We start from the raw sequence: 22,902 nt of genomic DNA, 5'->3' as shown, positions 1-22,902 counted from the left end.
TGATTCCTGTGTGTTGATTCTGTACCCTGGAAATTGTGCTGAGTTTATTAGTTCAAAGGCTTGTGACTTAAAGACTTGGTCTCCAGCTAGTGGTGGTTCTGGGAGATCAGGACGACGTTAACATGGGTTAATCTACGGCTGAATGAATTATTGGTACATGGGGCCTGCTCTTCAGCCAGAGGGTGGGGCCTGTTGGAGGGAGTGGAGCCCTGGTCCTCCCTATGAAAGGCCCATCTTGTCCCTGCTCCCTTCCCCTCCTGACATCTGCTTCTTACCTGCTGTGAGCTAGCCGTCCACCATGATGTCTATGTGCCCAAAGCAATGGAGCTTTAAAAAAAAAAATCTCTGAAACTGTGAGTCAGAATAATCTTTCCTCCTGCAGTGGTTTGAACAAAAATGGCCTCCACAGGCTCTTATATTTGAATGCTTGGTCACTGGAGAGTGGAAATGTTTGAAAGGATCAGAAGGATTAGGAGGTGTGGCCTTGTTGGCTTAGGTGTGGCTTTGTTAGAGGAAGTGTGTCGTTGGGGATGAGCTTTGAGGTTTTAAAAGCCCATGCCAGGCCCTATGTCTCTCTGTCTGCCTGCAGATCATGATGTAAAGTTCTCAGCTGCTGCTCCAGTGCCACGTGTGCCACCGTAATCATAATGGACTAAACCTCAGACTGTAAGCCAGCCCCCAACTAAATGCTTTTTTGTTCTGTTTTGTTTTTTGTCGTTGTTGTTTGTTTTTATTTTTTGAGACAGGCTTCTCTATGTAACAGCCTTTGCTGTCCTGGACTCACTTTGTAGTCCAGGCTGGCCTCAAACTCAAAGAGCCTTCAAAGTGCTGGAAATTAAGTGCTTTCTTATATAAGAGTTGCCGTTGCCATGGTGTGTCTTCATAGCAATAGAACAATTATTAAGACACCTCCATAATTTTTGTTGTTGTTGGGTTTTTTCCCCCCGGGAAACAAGGTTTCTCTGTGTAGCCTTGTCTGGCTTGGAATCACTTTGTAGACCAGGCTGGCCTTGAACTCATAAAGATTTGCCTGCCTCTGCCTCCCTGAGTGCTGGGATTACAGGCATGAGCTGCCACATCAGGTTGTTTTGTTTTGTTCTGTGTGTATGTAGGAAGGGCCCTTTGTTAACAACAACAACAAAAACAAAAACAAACCAAAACAAAACAAAAAACACGAGACCGATGCATTTTTCTAGTTTGAATATCTTATTTCCTTTTCTTGCCTAATCTCTAAGGCTAGCAGGTAATACTTCTGCAATGACAATTTCAGAAATGGAGAGCAGATTATGGTTTCCAGGACTTAAGGACCAGAACTAGAGGATCCCAGATACTGTGGTGTTGGGATTTCTGTGTGTTGCCCCTGTCACTGCGGTAACTCCACTGAGGTGAGAACTTTGTCAGTGGCTACCAAGTGGTGAATTTTTGTGTTACTTACCACATATCAACAAATCTACATTTACCCAAAGATGGAGAGATTTCACTTAATATTTTTGGATTTGCATTTTGTATGGTTTAGTGTCTTACTCATTTCGTTCTAGCTTATTTCCTTGCATTTTGTAAGATTGCTTATATGTGGTTGATCAAAAGTTCGAAGAAAATTAGATTGATTTTTCCCACACAGGTGGCTTAGAAGCCCTTGCCTTACCTGGGGCGGGGGGTGTGCTCAGAGCAAGGGGACCACCAAGATGGACCTGGGTTACTGGGATCTGGCTTTCAGACATCTGACAAGGCGAGGAAAGGGCTAACAGGTAAGAAGAAGAAAAGACTCTCCCTGACGGGAGAGCCGTCCCTTCCCATCGGCCCTCAAGAGGGATGTCCTGTGGGAATTAGGCTCCTTCCTGGTTCATTTCAGAGGCCACTTCAGGCCACTGGATAGAGCCTGGATTCTGGAACACTCCAGGTCTTCTTTCTAGTTTCTGCTCAGGTCCTGGATACACAGCCACTCACACCTGACCCCTTTATCAAAGTCACCTCGATGATGCCCACCTCGCAGGATGATGTGGCCATCAAAAGCCACATGCCAGCCTTCCGAACTGCCAACCTGTGTATCTGTCCTGTGTAGCTGTGCTCCAAGAGGCAAGGAGATGCAGGAAGCTCTCTTAGTTGAAACTTTTCATAGAGAATACTTTTTTTTTTTTGTCTTCTCTACTGCCTTACCAACTGTCAAAATCATTCTTCTGAAGGGTTGGAAAGGAAATTACATGAAATTCTCAGTGTCCCCACTCTTTGGGGTCTAAATGTTGCTTCCAGGGCAAGCTGATAAATTCTGTTCTGCGCTTTCTTGTCTTCGTCAACGTTGGGGACCTTAAGGAAATCGCTATCCTTTTCCAGGCTGCCTTATCTCTGGTTGGCTGTGCTTTGGTTCCAACTCTAGTCTGGTTCCAGTCAGCTCTGTTCAGGAGCTGCAGGGAGTTCTTGGGTATGCTTGGCAAGGCCTTGGCTTTTCTCCAGGGCAGACAGACCTTGGGAGGTGGGAATGGCATATGGATGTCAGTACTGGCTTCCCAGGACTGTCCTTGGTTCTCCATGGGCGGAAGCCAAGCAAACTTTGGAGGGTTCTACCATGCCCCGGCTCCTCCCTCCCCTTTCTGCCCTTTTCTGTGCATGCTGTGGGCATGTGTGTGTCTATGTTTGTTTGTACGTGTTTAGGTGCATATGCACTTGTGTGTGCACTAGGGCAGGAGGCAGAGGTTGACAAAAGCATCCTTCTCTATCTCTCTCTGCCTGATGGGTTGAGGCATGGCCTCTCAGATGGAGCCAGAGCTTGCCGGCTAGCCTAGTCCAGGGATCCCCTCATACCTCCTGTTTCTGCCTGCTGAGCTCTGGAGTTACACATGGAGTTACCTGTGTACTGGGATCTGAACCCGACTCCTCATGTTTGTGTGCCAGGTGCTATTACCCACAAGCCATCTCCCCAGCCTCTATTTCCTGTTTTTTTTTTTGGGGTGGTGGTGGTGGTGGTAGGGGGTTGAGACAGGATTTTCCTGTGTAGCCCTGTTTATCCTGGAACTCACTCTGTCGACAACACTGGTCTCATATTCACAGAGATTTACCTGCCTCTGGAGATAAAAAAAATATGTGTGCTACCACTGCTCAGGTTATTTCCTGTTATTGTTTTGTTTTGTTGTCTTTCAAGATAGGGTTTCTCTGTGTAGCGTTGGCTCACAGAGATCCGCCTGCCTTCTGAGTCCTGGGATTAAAGGTGTGTGCCATCACCACCTGGCTTATTTCCCGCTTCTGATGTTGTTCTTTGGTTTTTGGTTTTCGAGACTGGCTTTTTCTGTGTAGCCTTGGCTGCCCTGAACTCGATTTGTAGAGCAGGCTGGCCTCGAACTCACAGCGATCCGCCTGCCTCTGCCTTCCTGACTGCTGGGGTTACAGGCGTGTGCCACCGCTCCCGGTAGCAAGAATGAAGTTTTAATGTGGTTGAATTTTTAAGGATGATGGGATTCTTAAAGTTGTTTGTGTTTTATATTGTGATATTAATATTAATGTGCCATCTGGGGGGTATAAGAGAAAGGAAAGGTTCGACTTAAAAGGTGATGTGTGTCAAGTTGACAAGGGTCAACTGTAAAATGAGGTTTAATCCTAAGACACAGATGCATAGATAGTACCATGCTCAGCTTGACTCTGCCCCCTGTCCCCCCCCCCCCCCCAGACAGCATTTCTGTATGTAGCCTTGGCTGCCCTGGACTCTCGAGTTATAGACCAGAGATTCTCCTGCCTCTGCCTCCCAAGTTTGGGATCAAAGGCATGTGCTACCACACCCATCTCCAGGTTGGCTTTTTTTTCCCCCTCCTGTTCTCCAGACAGTTTTCTTTCATCTGGTATTGAACTTTCAAGTTTCTTCCTATTACATCGTTACCTTTTATGTGGAACAGCTCTCCTGTAATCTGTTCTTCAGACCCTACTCCTTCTCCTGAGCATAGGTGAACAGGCCGAATCCAGCCACCCTCTCTCAAAGGCTGATGGGTACACTTGCTGCACCAGCGGGACACATTTTCACATCGGTTACAAAACTATACATTAAAACAGTATACCTGGCCGGGCTGGCGTGGTGGCGCACAGCTGTAATCCCAGCACTCAGGGAGGCAAAAGGCAGGCAGAGCTCTGTGAGTTCGAGGCCAGCCTGGTCTATAAAATGAGTCCAGGACAGCCAAGGCTACAGTAACAACAAACAACAACAACAACAACAACAACGAAATAGTACAGCTTGTGGTGAGGGGCGTGAAGAAAGTGGTGGATGACCTGGGTCTGTCTCTAACTCTGCTACTACTCACTGACTTGGGAGTGTTTAATGTGCCTCATATTCTTTATGTGTGAAATGGGTTGAACGTTGGGTCTGCTGCAGGCATGTTGTGATAGCTAATCAAGATGCTATGGGGACAGTATTTAACAGTTGGGCAGGGTAATTCCTGGCACTGGCTGCTAGTGCTACGTTCATTTCCTGCTGGTCCAGTGGTTTCTACTTTCTGTTCCTCCTCCACCTGCAGGGCGTTAGCAACCTTAGAGGGTATAAACTGTCATCTTTCCTGTGCCAAACACAGGCCTTGGTATGAAGGAGCGTCTGCTGACTGTGTCTGGGGACAGTACACTCCTCTTGGGTTTAACTGGAAGAAAGGACTTCCGAGGCATCACTGATATCCAGTTTGGAGCAGGAAGTTCACAGGGCCTTGAGCTGAGTCCTTTCTTTCCTGCCTGACCTTGCTTGCACATAGCTTTCTTTTGAACACGAGGGCGGGCGTGGCACTGCGTGGGGAAGCGTACGGGACTCAGGGAAGTTGAGCAACTTGCCCATAGTCTAACGCCTACTTGCTGAGGTAGAACTTCAGTTCAGGGCCAAGTGCCCTAGGCCAGGCCTCTTCCCCTCTGCTACCCGTCATGAGTTATTTGTAAGTCCAGGGGGTGGGAGTGGGGGACGGGACAGGCAGCGGGGGCAATAGAAGGGATTGAGAGGAAGAGAGGAGCCCATGGCGCATGTTTTTCCAGGACCTGGAAACCTGTTGACTGGAATAGTCTCCTCTCAGCCACCATGATGTCTGGAGAGCTGCGTTCTCAGTAAACCTGTTTATGGGGCATTTGGCTTCAGCCAGGACTCTGGCTTAGCTGGGGGACGGGAAGGGGTGTTGAGGAGCTTGGGGGGGGTGTATCTCCGAGTGTCTCCTTGGCCTTCAGTTCCTAATCCCAGGTATAGGTGGGAACCGCCACGACTGGCAATAAGAGAAGCTAGTCAGTGTTCCGCTGGAGGCCTGGGCCACAAGTGTCACAGCCCTTAACTTTCCTCATAGTAGTGTCTCGCCAGGCCCCATCTGAGGTCCTCTCTGAGCCTGCTCTTGCCTGCCTTCCCTCTGTCCCCACTATGTATCTTCCTCTGCAGCCACGTCAGCCATGGGGTTCTTGCCGACTTCAGTGGTGCACTGTTCCTTTAGGATACAAGGCCTTCCTCCGGATCCTGCCACACCGGGCAGAAATGAAGAACTCTAGGAAAAGCCTGAGGTGGAGGTGGGGGGTGGGGCGGCAGGGGTGGTGGGGAATCTTCATGCTCGGTGGGAAGGGCGTGTCCTAATTAACCCTACACAGACACTGGACCGGCCTCGGATAGCTTGGAAGCAGGGACAGATCCTGCAGCCCAAGGAGTATGTATGGGTGTGCTGCACCAGCGGAAAAACAATAACAAAAAAACCCCATTACAAATCCACAGATTTTTATTGCTGAGGCCTGGGGAGATAGATAGTTCAGTCAGCAAATAGTATGAAGGGTGGGAGTAGGGCAGCCTGGGGGAGAGAGGCCAGAGGATCACCACAAATTCAAGGCCAGCCAAGGCTGAGTAGCATATCAAAAGAGACTCCCTTAAAATGCTAATCCAAGCAGGTTGTGGTGGCACATGCCTTTGATCCCAATAAGTGGGAGGCAGAAACTGGAGGAGTTCTGTGTGTTCCAGGCCAGCCTGGTCTGTATAGCTGCCTCCAGGACAGCCAGGTCTCCAGAGACCTTGTCTCACTACACAAAACAAACACATGAACAAAATAAACCCTATAGTAATTAATGCTTCAATGCCACTGTGAACAACCTTGCACTACCGTCTTTCTTTGGGATATCCCATCTGAGCCCCAAAGGTAAATTTCCCTACCTAAACTATGGTCCCCTCCATAGTTGATGCTAGGGAGGTGCCAGTCAGTTAGTCACTCATGTCCTACTTGGCACCTCCTGGAGAAGAGGGAGGCCACGAGCAAGCAAGCTTTTAATTTGGGTAAAAGTTACTATTTACACACAGGGCTGGGTCTGCGTGGCGTGAGTTGCCTGGTCTGGCTGCTTGTTGCCTGGAGACTGCCAGGGTAAAGCCCAGCAATGTCTGCTTCTCAATACAGTGTAAACACCGTTGCCTCGACGGGCAGGGAAAGAGATATGAAGGCTGATGGAACCATCACAGGCCCTGGGAATGTGGGACTAAGTACCCTGGGGACAGGGTTAGCAGTCTTGTTTTCTTGGTAACAGTATAGTAGTAAAAATTCAGAAACACATTTTATATCGCAAGCACCAGGGGGAAAAAAAATAAATAAATATGGAAATTCTGCTTAATGAAAGGTTATGTCTTAACTAAAAATAGCCACTGCATGGGACCTACAATAGAGAGAAACACCCTCAAGGCCGATTGTGTTGAGTTCAAAAGAAAAATGAAGTTGCCTTGGAGAAAGCCTGGGAGGGGAGGGTGAAGTTTGTTTCCTTGGTGGCGTGTGGTGGGTGGATCCTGGGTGACCTTTTTCCCTTATCTAAACATTGTTTTGGGGTTGGGGATGGAGCTAAAAAAAAGAAAAAAAGAAAAGAAAAAGAAAAAGAAAAAGAAAAATCTGTAGAGCTCTGCCCTTAGCCACGCATATGTGCACAGGAAATAAAAGCCATTCGTCAGCCTGCCACCCTGATACTTACATTATGAATGTGAGTTATATATGCCTTTTTATAAATACTTTTATTTTGAAGTAAGCAGGGGCCTTGTGGGTGAGCAGAAGGGCTTCTAGGACTGGTGTGAAAGGGACAATGCCATGAGCGGTGCAAACACAAACCTCCATTTGCATGCTGAGTTTGTTGCTGTTGGTGGTCCCTCCTCTGGCTGTATGACCAGGCTGTTTGGCTGGTGAGTTGGCTGGCCATACGATGCACCACCTATGCCGACGTTGCAACGTTAGCAGTGATGGCAGTGATGGTGGTGACACAAGGATGGCAGTAGCAGTGAGCAGGTCTCCTGGCACTGTCAGCCTCGGAAACTGCCGAGTGGACAGGTGCATTGGTAGCCACAGAGGAGGCAAAGATGTGGGGGGAAAGGCTTACAGACCAATGTTCAGAAGTGGGGAACTGTGGGAACGGCTAGTTGCTTGGACCAGCAGAAGAAGTGGAGCTGTGAGGAGCACATGACCCTAACAAGAAGCGGAGCTGTGGGAACTGCACAGCACACAGCCCCGGACAACCAGGGCAGAGCTGTAGGAACTGTCGCCCTGTCTTGACAACCAGCAGAGGCAGAGCCAAAGGGTAAGCAGGCTAAGGAAGAGGTGGGACTACAGGAGTGGCTGGCTGCTGCAGGAACCACAGCAGCAGCAGCAGCAACAACAACAACAAAAGTGACAACAGCTATCTCCCCGTAGTGGCAGCCATAGCAGTAGATACAGCAAGCTGTAACGCTGCCTGCAAGGAGTCACAGCACCTACTGGCTGCGGCTAAGGACCGAGGAATCCACCACCACAGTCCAGAAGCTGCAAGGACTGAGCATTCAAATTCCTAGGCCCACCTAAGAGCCGCAGCACTTGTGGAGTTTAGGGCCCTGGTCCTCACAGCCTGTAGAAGAGCAGTGACCCTGGGAGGTGCTACCTCCTGCTACCCATGCCTGCGGCCTCTCACTGCTGTCAAAGGCAGAGGGATAGAAAAGCTCTCAGAGATCAGTGCTTGATTTCTGTTTGGTCCTGCTTGGAATCTAAGCCTGGTCCTTCACCTTGGGGATGCTCTCCTGTTTCTAGGGCAGATGTGGCTGTTTTCCCTGGTTCTTACTGGAGCTCAGTCTTCTGCCAGAACCCAAGCTTTGGTTCTGTTTTTTTGCTCGAGGGCTGATGGGAGACTCTGCATTTTGCCTTTCTCCTGCTCCTTCCTCATCTTATTATTATCTTTTTATTCACATATAACCTATTCACCTGTCTCTTACTGTTTAGGGGCTGCCTCTTTTCTTTTACCAAGGTCTTCTTACTAGGCGGATGGTGGCCAGGCATAACAGTCTAGCCAGAATGCTAGGGAGCTGTGAGAGCAGGAGCTTGTGAAAAGGACAAGAAGCTTCTACTCAAAAGCACAGGACTCAGATGCACATATTAAGAAAACATCTCACAAGATAAGTCAGTATAGTGAAGGGCCAGGAGTGGGGCCCATCTCTCCTGTGTGTGAGGATCACAATTGCCTTTTGAGATCTATGTATGAGGAAGAGGGTATCTAGAAGATACTCTTCTTGATGGGCGTGGTGGCGCATGCCTTTAATCCCAGCACTCGGGAGGCAGAGGCAGGCGGATCGTTGTGAGTTCGAGGCCAGCCCGGTCTACAGCGTGAGTCCAGGACAGCCAAGGCTACACAGAGAGACCCTGTCTTGAAAAAACAAACAAATAAACAAACAAAAAAGAAGATACTCTTCTTACTGTAAGTGCTGCAGGAAGCCATGAGCCAGGACACATGGTGGAGGAGGGCTGGGTGGATCACTGGCTATTATGTGCCACCCAGCCCAACCCTGAGTCAGCAAGTTCTGACCTGATATAATAGAGCTGTGTGTGTGTGTGTGTGTGTGTGTGTGTGTGTGTGTGTGTGTGTGTGTAACTTTTGTGGGGGTCAAAATCCAATCCCCAGAGGCTGTGAATGTGTCACCACATACAGTGATGGGGAGCTATCGATGTCCGTCTAGATCAGGGAGGAGGAGCACAGGACTCATTGAGTGCAGATAGGCTTTTTCTCGATCTCTCTTCTGATGGGTCTCTCTCTACATGGCCCTGATTGTCCTGGAATTCACCGTGTGGACTAGGATGGCCATAGACTCACAGAGATCCTCCTGCTTCCGTCTCCTGGGTGCTGGGATGAAAGTCATGTGCCACCACACCTGGGGTTAGTCATCCTTTCATCCACCACATAAATGTGTTTGAGAGGCTTGCCAATATGCAAGACTGTTCGGTGGCATGTTAGGTATGGCTGGCAGCACTCCAAGTGTTTGGGAACTGGGGTAGGGGTGGGGGGACACTGACAAGCCTGTCCCAAGAATGCATTAGATGCAGCTGTGTCTACCAATCAAGTGCCAGTAAGTGCAGAGAAAGTGTCAGCTGGGCCTGTTTCTTTCCAGAGCGTGGCAGATACCATTCACAATGGTGTAGTGAGCAGAAATTGTAGTCGCCAGCATGGTTGGTGAGGGCTTAGCATCAGACTGCCTCTGTCCTCACGAGAGCTCCCATGAGGAGAGTCATGTCCTAGTTTTACAGATGAGGAAATGGAGGCACCGGAAGCCTGAGGGAAGCGGTGAGGGCCTTTGGGACCCTAGTCTTCAATAGTGTGGGAGAGTAGATAAAGGTGAGTGAATGTCTTGGTTTCCCAGGGCTTCTAACAAAGACGCATAGTTCGGTTGCGTCAACTAAGGGAATATGCTGTCATGACCCTGCAGGCTGGAAGTGGGCCAGGCCGGCCTCTCCTGAGACCCCTATCCTAGGTGTGTAGATGTCCCCTTCTTCCTCTGTCATCACAGGGTAGCCCTCTCTATTCGTATCCTGATCGGCTCTTCCTGTAAGAACACTAGTCCTCCTAGAACAGGGCCCACACCATTGACCTCACCTTAGTGTCTTGTGTAAAGACCTTCTCTGTAGATAGTCACATTGTGATGCCTTGGGACTTGGGGTTCAGGATTAGAGTTTTGGAGGACATAATTTAACAATTCAGCCACAGTGATGACTCCTCTCGGGACTGTTGGGGCTGCCTTCCCAGAGAAGCAACAGGGATTGGTGGGTTCAGAACTCAGGCAGGGGAGACACCAGTTCTCATGCGAGGCCACAGCCTACCCGGCATCTTGCAAAGCAGCACACAGCAGACTTGTCTTCACAGCTGGCTGCGGAGCTTCCTGCTTTGCTCTTCAAAGACTGTGCCTACCTGATCTACTGAAGGTGCCTGTGCTCAGACATCACTAAAAAAGAAATATGGGGACTAGCTAGGCACTAGCTCTTATATAAAAACGGAAGACTGCTGGAGAGGCAAAGGCAGTGGGTCCTCCATGTATAGAGATGGCACTCTGAGTTAGGTTCACCGCTGGGGGAGCTGTGGAGGGCTATACGAAGCATGTGTGTATTACACAGCCCCCTTGATGATGCCAAGCCTCAGCACTCAACCAACTTCCAGTGAGGGAGAGGCCCATTCACTCACCCTGAGTCCCCTCTGTACAAGCCCGGAAATGCTCCTGGGCCTGTATCTGTGTTGGTCATGTCATTCCACTGACAAAATTGAGTTGTAATAAGCATCCAATGAACTGGGCCTGGCGTCACACATCTTTAATCCCAGCACTTGAGAGGCAGAGAGAGGTGGATCTCTGTGAGTTTGAGGCCAGCCTGGTCTACAAAAGAGTCCAGGACAGCCAAGATAACACAGAGAAACCATGTCAGAACGAACAAACAAACAAACAAACAAACAAAGTACCCAATGAACTAATTCCTCGAAAATGTTTTCATATTCTGTTGTTTCATTTTTCCTTCCAAGATTATATTTATCACCGTACATTTCAAGTTTGCTTTGCTTTTCACTACAGTGCTTAGTGGGATATTTCAACTGAGAACTTTTTTTTTCTTGTTTTGGTTTTTCTTTTCTTTTCTTTCTTTCTTTTTCCGAGACAGTATTTCTCTGTGTAATAGCTCTGGCTGTCCTAGACTCACTTTGTTGACTAGGCTGGCCTCAAATTCCCAGCAATCCACCTGCCTCTGCCTCCCAAGTGCTGGGATTAAAGGGATGTGCCACCACAACCAGCTCAACTGAGAACATTTAAGCAAAGAAGTTTAAAATATTTACTGTTTGTCCTTTACAAAGAAAGTCTGTGGCCCCTTATATTGGATGAGACTCTAGTTTCCTTTCTGTTACTGTGACAAATACCATGACCAATAGCAATTTTGGGGAAGAAACAGTTTACTTTCTCTTATAGGGAACAGTCTACCATGGAGGGAAGTCAGGGCAGGAATGTGGAGGCAGAAGCTGTAGAGAATGCTGTTGGCTATTTCCTTGTTGGGTTAAGCTTGGATATTTTTCTTATACATCCCAGGACCACCTGCCTAGGGATGGTGCCACCCACAGTGGACTGGGACCTCCCACATCAATTAACAATCAGGAAAATGCCCCACAGATGTGAAGACTGGCCAATCCGACCTAGGCAATTATTCAACTAGGTTCAAGTGACTCTACATTGTGTCAAGCTGACAATAAAACTAACCAGGACACGTGGTACTTCTTATTTCCTATATCTGAAAACTTTGGCTTCCATATATTTGAGTTAATGGCATTTTCTAAGTTTTTTTTTCCCTCCTCCCTTGGGCCCTTGTATGGTTGGGTTCATGATTTGTTATTTATTTATTTATTTATTTATTTATTTATTGCTGTTTTGAGGCAAAGTCTCTCTATGTATCCTTGGCTGTCCTGGACTCTTTCTGTAGACCAGGCTGGCCTTGAACTCACAGTGATCCACCTGCCTCTGTCTCCCGAGTTCTGGGATTAAAGGCGTGCACCACCACACTTGGCTTGGGTTCATATTCTTGATTCATAAAAACAACAGGGGTCCCAGTGTGCTCACTAAGATGCACACAGGAGTGGCAGGTGTATCTCAGATGGGCACTGAGCTGTGTCCACAGCTACAACCTTCACTTTGTTCTCCTTGGATGCCTACCTGCAAGTGAGACTCAGCTGGCTTTGAACTTCACCCTGCTGCCTTCTACTTTTGGTGTCTATCTTAATTTTAGACTAATTTGGACATTGCCTCCAGGTAACATTTAGGCTGAAGGCTGTCTCAGACATCTGGAAAGTTCTGACTTCGGCATATGTGTGGTGATGGAACATAGCAGGGGTTGAGTTGAAAACTTATGTGTGTTTTGGGTGTTATTCCACAGAGGCACTGTGCTTATCTCATGAGGATGAAAATGAACACATCCCACTGGTCAGGAATCCAGGCTGCATAGCTCCATCTTTTTTCTTTTTTCTCTTTTGTTTTTGTTTTTGTTTTTTGTCTTTTGAGACAGGGTTTCTCTGTGTAGCCTTAGCTGTCCTGGACTCACTTTGTAGACCAGGCTGGCCTCGAACTCACAGCGATCTACCTGCCTCTGCCTCCTGAGTGCTGAGATTAAAAGCATGTGCTATCATGCCCAGCCATAGCTCCATCTTTTACCAGCACCGGTCTCAGCAGGCCTGCTAAGAATTTATCTTGTAAAGGTCATCGAGTACTTTCTGTGTGCCAGAGTTTGGAGAGAGGGCAGGCGCGGGGAGCTTTCCACAGGAAGCTAAAATTCACAATGGTGTATGAGTTGGTACCATTAGGCTCAGGACCCTGGGACAGTAGAGAAGGTGCTGCTGGGGACACAGGCCTATTTGGACAAGGGCAGAAGAGGCCCGAGGCTTCTGAGTATTAGAACAGCAGGGACACACATGTCAGTGCTTGAGGCATGGTGTATGGTGACCAGCGTGAAACATTTGCGTTGGCCACGGTGTGCTCAGTGGATGTTGCGGCTGCATCTCCAGAAGGCTTCTCAACTGAGCAGAGAGCCTCAGCTCTGGTTGGACTCCTCTAGGATTCCAACCCACAATGTCAGCTGTGAGTGCAGGGCCCAGGCTCAACCCACATTCCTCACAATGACAGCATCTATGGAAAGTACTATTTGTTAGTCTTCTTTTGTCTGGAGGTACACTGCTTATTGGCAAGAATGAGTTGTTTGGCATTTGGAGATATTTACGCGACAGAATGAAAACCAAAAGTGCTGAAGTGGTGAGGATAAAGCCCAGCTTGGCTGCACCGTTTCTCATTCCAAGCAGCGCCTCTGCAAGTCACCTGGTGTCAGTGCTGTGTTGACTGTAGGTGTTCTTGAGAGGCAAGCAGTGTTCTGCCATCTTAACTTGCACATGCTCGGGGCAATGGCTCTCTGACCTTTTCATGTGCTTGTCACCTGTGTGTTGTTGCTGTGTTCTCAAGCCTTTGGCTACACGGAGCATTGCTTCTCCTTGCCTTTTGCTGTGATGTTTAGGAAACAAAGTAGTGGTTTCTAGGATTGTGAGGGGAAAGGGACCTACCTGCAAAGAGACAACAAAAAGAGATGCTTATGTTCTTAACTGAGCCATACATAAACTTGAGTGTCCACGTGGCCTCAGACATGCTAACGCGATGGGGTTGCACACACACTGACCAGGACCTCTTCTGCTTTTCATGTTGTTCTCTGCTTTTGGAAGATTGGGGGAAACTGGGTGATGTATCCTTGGGACTTATCTGGATTCTCTTTGCAATGTCCTGTGGATCCACAAAGATCTTCCAGTAAACAGCTGAAGAAGACATCTGTACCACTTACTCTGGCCATGGGAGGGTCATAATCCCATCTGGATATTTTAGCTCCTCCCCCACCAGGAATTATTTGCTTATCTTCAAGCTTCCCCTCCAAAAAAATATATTACTTGAAAGTTGGGTTATAGTTATACTCCTTGAAGAAAACGCACAAGCCTGTCTCGTGTAGCAACAATGGTCCCATTTCAAGCAAGGAATGTGAAGATGGAAATTGGATTCCAAACCCACCAGGTAACCATAATGCAGGGGGATGGAGAAGGAGCCATCCCCAGGCCACATCTGTGCTGAGTGACACTCTCTCTTAATGAGAAGAAAGAAAGGCTAATTATCCCCAGGGTTTGACAGGTCTTTCTCAACACTTCTGCATAAAAGAGCAAGGCCACCCAGCTGCTCCCTCAATTGAAGGCTGCAAGGAGAATCTGGTGGTGGTACCCAAACAAATGAGAAAAAGCACATCAAAGGGCGAGCCTCGCACAAAGGCCCTGGGGAAGCTTAGAGGGAAACTGGTGGTGACTGCAGAGTCTTCAGCAGGAAAAGCAAATTGAAGAGCAGCCATTGTAAAGGGGACGACATGTGAGCAGGTGGAAGGAAGGAAACAAGAGACCTCCTTGTGCACCCATCACTCTGCTAACAGAGGTGGGTGGAGGATGGATAAGCGCCGGAAAGAGCAGTGCATTGCTATGTATATGGAGCCAGCTCAAGTGAAAGCACCAGAGGGCCGAGCATCCTAACTTGAATTTAATGCCTTAGACCTCCAGGGAAGGACGTATTTGTTTCCATTAGCTCTGTTTACCCTGGAGTCCCACAGTGAAGTGGTCTCGGATATGGACCCAATACTTCCTGTGCCATCCGAAGGTAAACTAATATCTTTCCCACAGACCAAGCACAATTCCCTCTTGAGCCCTAGTGCCTGGTCAAGGATGGGGGATGCTGGGGAGGTGGATTAAATCATGAGGTCTGGGGTTGAAGAGATGGCTCAGAGGTTAAGAGCGTCTCCTGCTCTTCCAAAGGTTCCCAGCAACCACGTGGTGGCTCACAACCATCTGTAATGTGATCTGATGCCTTCTTCTGGTCTACAGGTGTACATGCAGGCAGAGCATTGTATACATAATAAATAAATAAATAAATAAATAAATAAATAAATCTTTCTTAAAAAATCATGAGGTCTGGAGACTCTGACAAGGTAAGATGGTAGCACAGGCAACTTCCAAGGGGGCAGAGCCAGCAGCACTGTCCACAGATGCAACCCATGTTTGTGCAGATTCTTGCAGGGGGTGGAGGTAACCTCTGGGTTTGGGGAGTTTGAGCCAGAACAGGGTGACATGAGGCCACTTTTTTATGTTCTGTTTGGGGTGGCATGGGGGAGTTTACATTCTCTACATGGGGTGACAGAAAGACACCTAGCTACAGGTGAACTGGATACCTAAGGACTCTAGGAAGGCCCTGCTAGGGCACAAGACTCAGGACTGCTTATGTGGGCTCTGCTGAAGTTAGTTTCACAGGGGTCAAGGTGTGCTGGGGGCCGGGCAGGTAGGGAATACAAAATCTTCACAGTGTTGTAGCTGCGGGCAGGAAGGAAGGGGAGCTGGAGGATCTTAGGCATGGGAGTATGGAATTGTACCAAGGCCATAAATAGAATGCGCAAAGGTATGGGGAGGATAGTATGGAAGGCAAATTCAGAGATAGAACACTGGAAGACACAAACTTGCATCCTGACTTGTATCCACGGACGCGTCCCCACCCACTGACTCATTCACGTGCCCACACTCGCATGTGGATAGTCACCTAGGCACTCACATACACCTTGCTGTGTGACTGATCAGGTCAGAGTCTATGAATAAAGGAGAGACATGGCTACGGTGGGACATGCTAGATATTCTGCCCCAGGGCACAGTAGCCGCCTCTAGCTGCCTCTTCCATGATAGTTTGACTGGGGCACAGCCCCTCATTGAGGAGGAATAGAAGGAGCTCTTGACTCAAGGCTGCATCTTTCCTTTGCATTGTCTGCTGGCTAGTCCCTCCTCCAGCTAGCTCACAGCATAAAGCTTGTGAATGAGTGAATAAGCGAGCGAGTAAGTGAGTGAGGCTGTGTACGTACAATGTACTGCCTCTCAGGGCAGTTTTTAAATGGTGCAGAAAATGCTAGCTCGGGCCATCTGAAACATTAAATCCACTTAATTCATTCCACAGGAGTGAAAATGTTCCAAAGGGGAACTTATTATTAACTATCGTAATTATTCGGAGGTTTTTTTTTGGTTTTTTTTTGTTTGTTTTTTTAGTTTATGGAGCCATTCAAGCCCTGCATTTTAAATCTTGCAGGCTTTGAACTGCCACTGTGAGTTAGCAGAGCTTAAAGGTGGACACTGTTTTCACAGGAAGGAAGTTCTCTTGGCAAAGGGGATTTTTTTCCCCCAATTAAATAATGAAACAAATCAACACTTAGAAAATCTGCTTAATCCAGTGAGTCAGAGTTTAGCAAGCAAAGGTAGACATTCAAGTTCACACAAGAGACCCGCGGGCCTCTGGGTGTGCATCACAGAGCAGGGTAACTTCACTGATATGGTTTTTAAATATGCTTTAAGGTGTATGAGTGTTTTTGCACGCATGCATGTATACAGGTATACCACATGTGTACCTGGTGCCCTCAGAGGTCAAAAGAAGGCACTGACTCCCTTGGAATTGGAGTAAGCACAGAACTATCACTCCAGCTCCCATTGATATGAGTTTTGATTTTGCAGTGCAAGCAAGCTTGGGCTGGAGAGATGGCTCAGAGGTTAAGAGCACTGACTGCTCTCCCAGAGGTCCTGAGTTCAGTTCCCAGCAACCACGTGGTGGCTCACAACCACCTATAATGTGATCTAATGCCCTCTCCTGGCATGCAGACATACACGCAGACAGAACACTGTATACATAATAATTAAAACAAACAAACAAACAAACTACTGATTGTCAAGTTTTGCTGTGTTCTCAGGGAAAAACATCTACTGAGATCTGAAATACTCTTGAAGTACTCTTGTCTTCCAATGCTTAACCTGTGGGAGGCCCTGTCTTATTTTAACAGAACATCCTGTGACAACAGATATCAAAAGAACAGGCTGAAAAAAATCCCTGTTTGCATGAAGCCAAACTTCAGAGGGATCCCGCAAGGTGCGTTCAAAGTTCTGAGGATAGTCAACTATGGGACTATGGATGCCCAGTGGTAGATGGGCCATCTATATCACCTCTACCCTCAGTCTTAGAACATTGCAAGAGAGGGGTCAGAAAGAATATATGAGCCAGAGGATGGGAAGGGATCCGTGAAATACTGTCCTCTGAACATGACAAGGCAACTATACATTTGAACAGGATAGTTAAAAATTCCAGCACGGAAGGGAGAGGAGCTTTTGAGGCCACACTGGAAACTGAAGAGCTATTGGCTGCTTGGAGGAGGGAAGAGTCACTTTTCTTTGGTGGTGTGGCCACCACCAAAGTAAGTTTCCACTGCCCCACTGGGTGACTCCAAGTCCAGGTACACATGGGGGGCACTAATAGGATTCAGTGGGCTAAACAAATAAATAAAATTAAAAATAAGATAAGGCAATATGAGGTTGGGAGGGAGATATGACGGGATATGCCCAAGGAGCTGGAGTGGGGAGGGCTCAGCAGTTCAGAGCACTGGTTGCTATTCCAGAAGAACAGGGTTTGTCCAGCACAGAGGAATGGTTCAGTTCAGCATACAGTTCAGTTCCTTTTCTGGGTCTTAGTAAAAAAAAAAAAAAGTGTTGATTTTTATTAGAAACCTGCTATGCATCACCCCAAGTATTGGGGTGACAGGTGTGCACCACTACACCGACTTCTTGGTAGGTTTTAAGAATGCTATGGGATCACAAGCCAAGAGGCTCCAGAGCATCTGCTATTTACAAGTTGGTCCTGAAAATGAGCTTGGTAGGAGCTGAGAGGAGCAGCCCTCTCTAACTAGAAAAGGACGCTGGATGATCATGGGGTTGGGGACAGGGAAGTGAGTTAAAGAGGGCAAGAGAGGGCAAGTGGGCAGTGAGTATGGTCCTGACAAGAGCAAAGAGGGTTAGTTTATAACTGGGGTTAACTATATAGGAACCTGGAGGCAGGAACTGGAGCAGAGATTACCAAGGAATGCTGTCTACTGGCTTGCACCACCTGCTTTTTCTGTATTACTCAGGACCACCAAGTCAGGAGTGACACCACCCACAGTGAGTGGAGCCCTCCCATAGCAATGACCTATCAAGAAAATGCCTCACAGCTTTGCCCACAGACCAATCTGGTAGGGGCCCAAATAACTGTAGTTTCGGTCAAGTTGACAGAAAATTTAAAAATAAATAATAAAAGTTTTAAAGAAGAAAAAAAGCAAAAAAGCCAGGTATGGTGGCACACACCTTTAATCCCAGAATCCCAGCACTAGGGAGGCAGAGGCAGGTGAATCTCTGTGAGTTTGAGGCCAGCCTGGTCTACAAAGATAGTCCAGGATTGCCAAGGCTCTGTGTAACAGAGAAACCCTATCTCAAAACCCTCCCCCCCAAAAAGCCAGCATGCTCTTGTAGAATTTAAGGGTGAAAAAAGTCCCCAGGAACCAAACAAAACTCTCTCATGGGGAACATGGGAAGTGTAAAGATTGAGCAACAATAATTCGAACACTCTACATTTCACTACACACTCAGGCAGTGCCTTCAACGGGTCCTTACCACAATTTACAGGTCAGGAAGCAGATTTATAGTGCCCCGTCACCAGGACAAGGACACAGACAGCATCTCAAGTTCGTTCTTTGTCCTGCCTGGGGCTGAGCACCCAGCCCGACCTCAGACTCCCACTTTCCATGGTGCTGGACCTTGGCGACAGAGGCCCCAGTGTGACAGTGCTGCCTGGTAGGCCTGGGCCTCCTCATATTTGTGGTTGTCATCAATTAGTCTCTCCCCATTTGCCAGTGACAGGGCCAGTGTTTGTCGACAGAGTCCTTGACCAGCCATTACGTTTGTGGGAAATTCCCAGAATACAGTGCTCAGTGGTGGAAAGTTCAGGCCAGGAGTTTAGTTTTCTGGGTAAACTTGAAGAGATTTTGCTTAGCCTGGCTAGACCTCTCTTAACATAGATTTTTCTGGAAAAGAGGTCCACATAAGCCGTCCCTACGCTGGCCAAATATTCATTTTGCCTTGGGTAGTTGGGGGCAGCAGCTGAATTCTGCAAGTCTGCTTGTTGTAGTGAGAATCAGGACACCAAAACTGCTCCGAGGGGGGTTTTGCATCTGGGCAAGTCCCTTCTGCAGCACTGGCTCTGGGCAGGGATGTCTTCATGTTGGTACTTGTGAGGGTCAAAGTGGGACAGCAGTAGCTTGTGTCTCAGAAAATAGCAAGTAAAACTAACTTATCCTTGCTATGAAAGGTGTGAAGGAAAGCAGTCTTTTGTTTTTTGGTTTTGTTTGTTTGTTTGTTTTTCAAGATGCCCAGCTTTTTAAAAAAATCTTTTAAAAAATGAATTATTTATTTATTATGCATACAGTGTTTTGCCTGCATATACAACTGCATGCTATAAGAGGACATCAGATTTTACTATAGATGGATATACGCCACCATGTGGTTACTGGGACCTGAACTCAGGGCCTTTGGAAGAGCAAGCAGTGCTCTTAACTTCTGAGTCATCTCTCCAGCCCAAATGTACTCTTTTTTTTTTTTTTGAAAAAAAATTTTTGTTGTGTTTGTTTGTTTTCTAGACAGGGTTTTTCTGCATAGCCTCGGCTGTCCTGGATTCGTTTTGTTTGGTTTGGTTTTTTGGCTTTTTGAGGCTTCTCTGTGTAGCCTTGGCTGTCCTGGACTCGCATGTAGACCAGGCTGGCCTTGAACTCACTGCAATCCACCTGCCTCTGCCTCCCAAGTTCTGGGATTACAGGTGTGAGCCACTGCAACCCTGCTTAAAATTTTTTATATGTGTGTTTTGCCTGCATGTATGTAAATAAACCGTGTGTGTGTGTGTGTGTGTGTGTGTGTGTGTGTGTGTGTGTGTGTGTAATGCCCAGAGAGGCCAGAAGAGGGTGTTGGACCCCTGGAATTGGAGTTACAGACAGGTGTAAGCCAGTATATGGATGCTGGAGTTGAACCAGGTTCTTTTTTTTTAAATTTATGTATTTTTATTGTATATGCATTGGTGTTTTGCCTGCATGTATGTCTGTGTGAGGGTGTCAGATTTTGGAGTTACAGACAGTTGTGAGCTGCCATGTGGGTGCTGGGGATTGAACCCGGGTCCTTTGGAAGAGCAGTCAGTGCTCTTAACCGCTGAGTCATCTCTCCAGCCTCCAATTGCAAAGTCTTAAGAAATGGATTTGGCTTTGCTTTTGCCACACTGGAAATTGAACCCAGGACTCTGGACTTGTCAACAGGTAGTCTGTCACAGAACTACAAAGCAGCTCGAAAGTCTTTGCTTTAAAAAAAAAATTATTATTTTATTTTATTTTTCAAGAAATTGTAGTCTGTGTCCACCAGCCTTCGAGCCCTCTCAGGTAGGAGTGGCACCTGAGTCTACGATTCAGCCTAGTAGATAAACTGTCTCTGAGAACTGCTACCGTGGGATTTCTTATAAAAAGAACCTGTCTATGTTCATCTTTAGGCTATCATCCAGAGCTGGTCCTATCTGTATACAGAAACTATGACTCTGTTTATCAAATGACTGTTATGCTGCTGACCTTCATTGATGACCTTATGCTGCTGCAATCTTTCTTTTCATGCCATGCCCAGGAACATGGGGTATCCCATTACTTATTGAGCACTTTTGACATTTCTTTCATCAGACTTTTACTTTCTACATTTTACTTTTCATTTACTAATGGTGCATTTAAAAATATTATTTGGGGCTGGAGAGATGGCTCAGAGGGCAAGAGCACCATCAGCTCTTCCAAAGGTCCCGAGTTCAATTCCCAGCAACCATATGGTGGCTCACGACCATCTGCAATGGGATCCAATGCCTCCCTGTGGCAGGCAAGTGCACATGCAGGCAGAATACTATATAAATAATAAATAAATCTTAAAAAAAAATAAAATATTACTCATGGAGTCTGGAGTGGTGGCACACACCTTTAATCCCAGTGCTCTGGAGGCAGAGACAGGTGGATTGCTGTGAGTTCAAGGCTAGCCTGGTCTACAGATCAAGTCCAAGGCTACACAGAGAAACCCTGTGTCAAAAAACCAAACACACACACACACACACACACACACACACACACACACACACACATAATTCGTGGATGAGCTTCCAAATGTCTTTGGTTTCATTGTAATTTTGCTCTCTTCCAGCTGCTCAGAATTTGTCAAATTCTTTCATTTTCTGACTTGGCTTATTTTCCTCTGTAGAATGCCCACGGGGATTTATTTGCAGATTCTCTCCCCCCCCCCTTTTAAAGAATTTATGAATGTGTGTGCTGTGTGGTGTGTGTGCATTGTGTGGTGTGTGTGTGTGCTCTGTGTGTGTATGGTGTGTCTCCCACAGTTTGGCAAGCTGGGCATTAGCACTGTCCTTGAGGACTCAGCGCAGCGCTGGCTGCATTTCTGGAGTCCATTAAGAAGGAGGTGGGGCTGAAGGACACAGACTGCTGTAGTGATCGTCAATAAACAGAAGTAAGAAGTGGCCGGGCCATCATCAGGCCTTGTAGATAAAGGATCTCATTCTATTCTCTGTGTCCTTGTCAGTCTGTACCCAACCTAGAGAGGTGCAGCATAGTATTATAGGCAAGGGAAGGGGGTTGCTGCCCCAGGAAGCTCAAATATAGGCTTGGGCACTGGGCAGTAGGGCCTGTTCAGTCCATATGCAAGGATCCCTATTATAGTAGATAGTTTACATATTTTCTAAATTTCTACTTGATCAAGTGCTTTTCTGTGCTTGGATGCTCCTAGAATCCCATGGAATTATAGCAAATGGCTAACTGGTCTTAGATTCAGTAGTGCATGGCTCTAATGATATAAAAGCAATAAAAAGAGAGGGAAAGATATAGTCAGCTGGGCTACACATGAGAGGGGCACACATCACACTCTCGCCAGTGCCTTGTGTGTTCTGCGTGGGGAGCCCAGTCTTAGGAAGAAGAGTCTTGGATAAGTTTATGTAGAGCTCAAAGAGACACTCATAGGCCCCAGTACAGGCAAATCTGGTCTGAACTGGGGAGGAAGAGAAGAAAGAGGAATGTGCACAGGCTGTTGGGGCATCTGAGAGATCTGGTGAATCTGTGGTGTGATCTGAGAACTTGCAGGTCATGCTCCAGCCGTAATCACCACACGGTTTTCCTAGGGACGTTTGATGTCTGAAGAAAGCGTAGGTGGATTCAGGGCGTGAAGCCAACTCCTGAGCTGTTTTACCAAGAAGTGCATAGAAGAACTGGGAGCCCTTGGGCAACACAGTCAGAATAGAGGGCTTTAATAGCTGTGTAGCTAGTTTCCCAGGGGGTCCTGGGAGATGCGGGGCACACTGGAGTCCCTTTGTCTACACAGGTAGCTACTATAAAACCAACCAAAATCACCAAGTGTAGGGATGCCACACCTGGGTCCAGTTGAGGTGTTCTGTCCCCTGTGCAAGCAGGTAGAAGCAGGAACAAATTGAAGGATGCAGGCAAGGGGAGAACCCTGGCAGGTGGATGCCTAGGCAGCTGTGCTCAGGGTGTTGTGGGCTACATACTGCAAAATAACATGTTGAAGTTCCAGCATCCATGTAAGAGTGCTTGAAGATGTCCGTGATGGGCTGGCTGCCTCTTCCTCTTTCTCTTTCTCCTCTTCTCCCTTTCTATGTATTCCCCTTTCTTTGTTTCTTTCTTTCTTTCTTTCTTTCTTTTTCTTTTGCTCTTTCTTTCTTTCTCTCTTTCTTTATGAGACAGGGTTTCTCTGTGTAGCCTTGGCTGTCCTGGACCTCCTTTGTAGACCAGGCTGTCCTTGAACTCATAGAGATCTGCCTCCCGAGTGCTGGGATCAAAGGTGTGTGCCACCACTCTCAGCTAGGGGTCAAGTCTTAATGGCACCTTGATTTTGGACTTCTAGCTGCCTCTCTCTCTCCCTCCCTCCCTCTCTCTCTCTCTCTCTCTCTCTCTCTCTCTCTCTCTCTCTCTCTCTCTCTCTCTGTGTATGCAGGGAATCAAGGTCTCAGTGTATAGTATGTTAAAAAAAAGCCTGAGGTCACTGGGGCAGGTTTTAACTCAGGGGAGAGTGTGAAGGTCTCTTTCCTGGTTTCTTGAAAATCTCATTAAAACAGTCTTCACGCATGATGCCCTGGATTCCATACCAAGCATCAGAAAAAATAACCCACCAACCAACAAACCATCCCACCCACCAACCCACCAACCCACAAAC

The 22,902-nt window shown here is 47.4% G+C and overlaps 1 long non-coding RNA gene across 1 annotated transcript in view; it reads left to right on the top strand.

Moving 5' to 3' along the window:
- The first annotated feature begins 331 nt into the window (after positions 1–331).
- LOC311606892 overlaps positions 332–22,902 on the top strand; it is a 45,358-nt gene continuing 22,787 nt past the window's right edge. Inside the window, exons 1-2 of the long non-coding RNA XR_014782453.1 lie at positions 332–353; positions 590–666. This is a non-coding gene — a long non-coding RNA (uncharacterized lncRNA). The remainder of the gene's footprint in view (positions 354–589; positions 667–22,902) is intronic.

Source organism: Acomys minous, assembly GCF_964271855.1.
Source record: "Acomys minous genome assembly, chromosome: 10".
In the NCBI taxonomy this organism is placed as follows: Eukaryota; Metazoa; Chordata; class Mammalia; order Rodentia; family Muridae; genus Acomys; species Acomys minous.
Note: the sequence above shows the minus strand (reverse complement) of the source record. Positions and strands in the feature narration are given on the sequence as shown.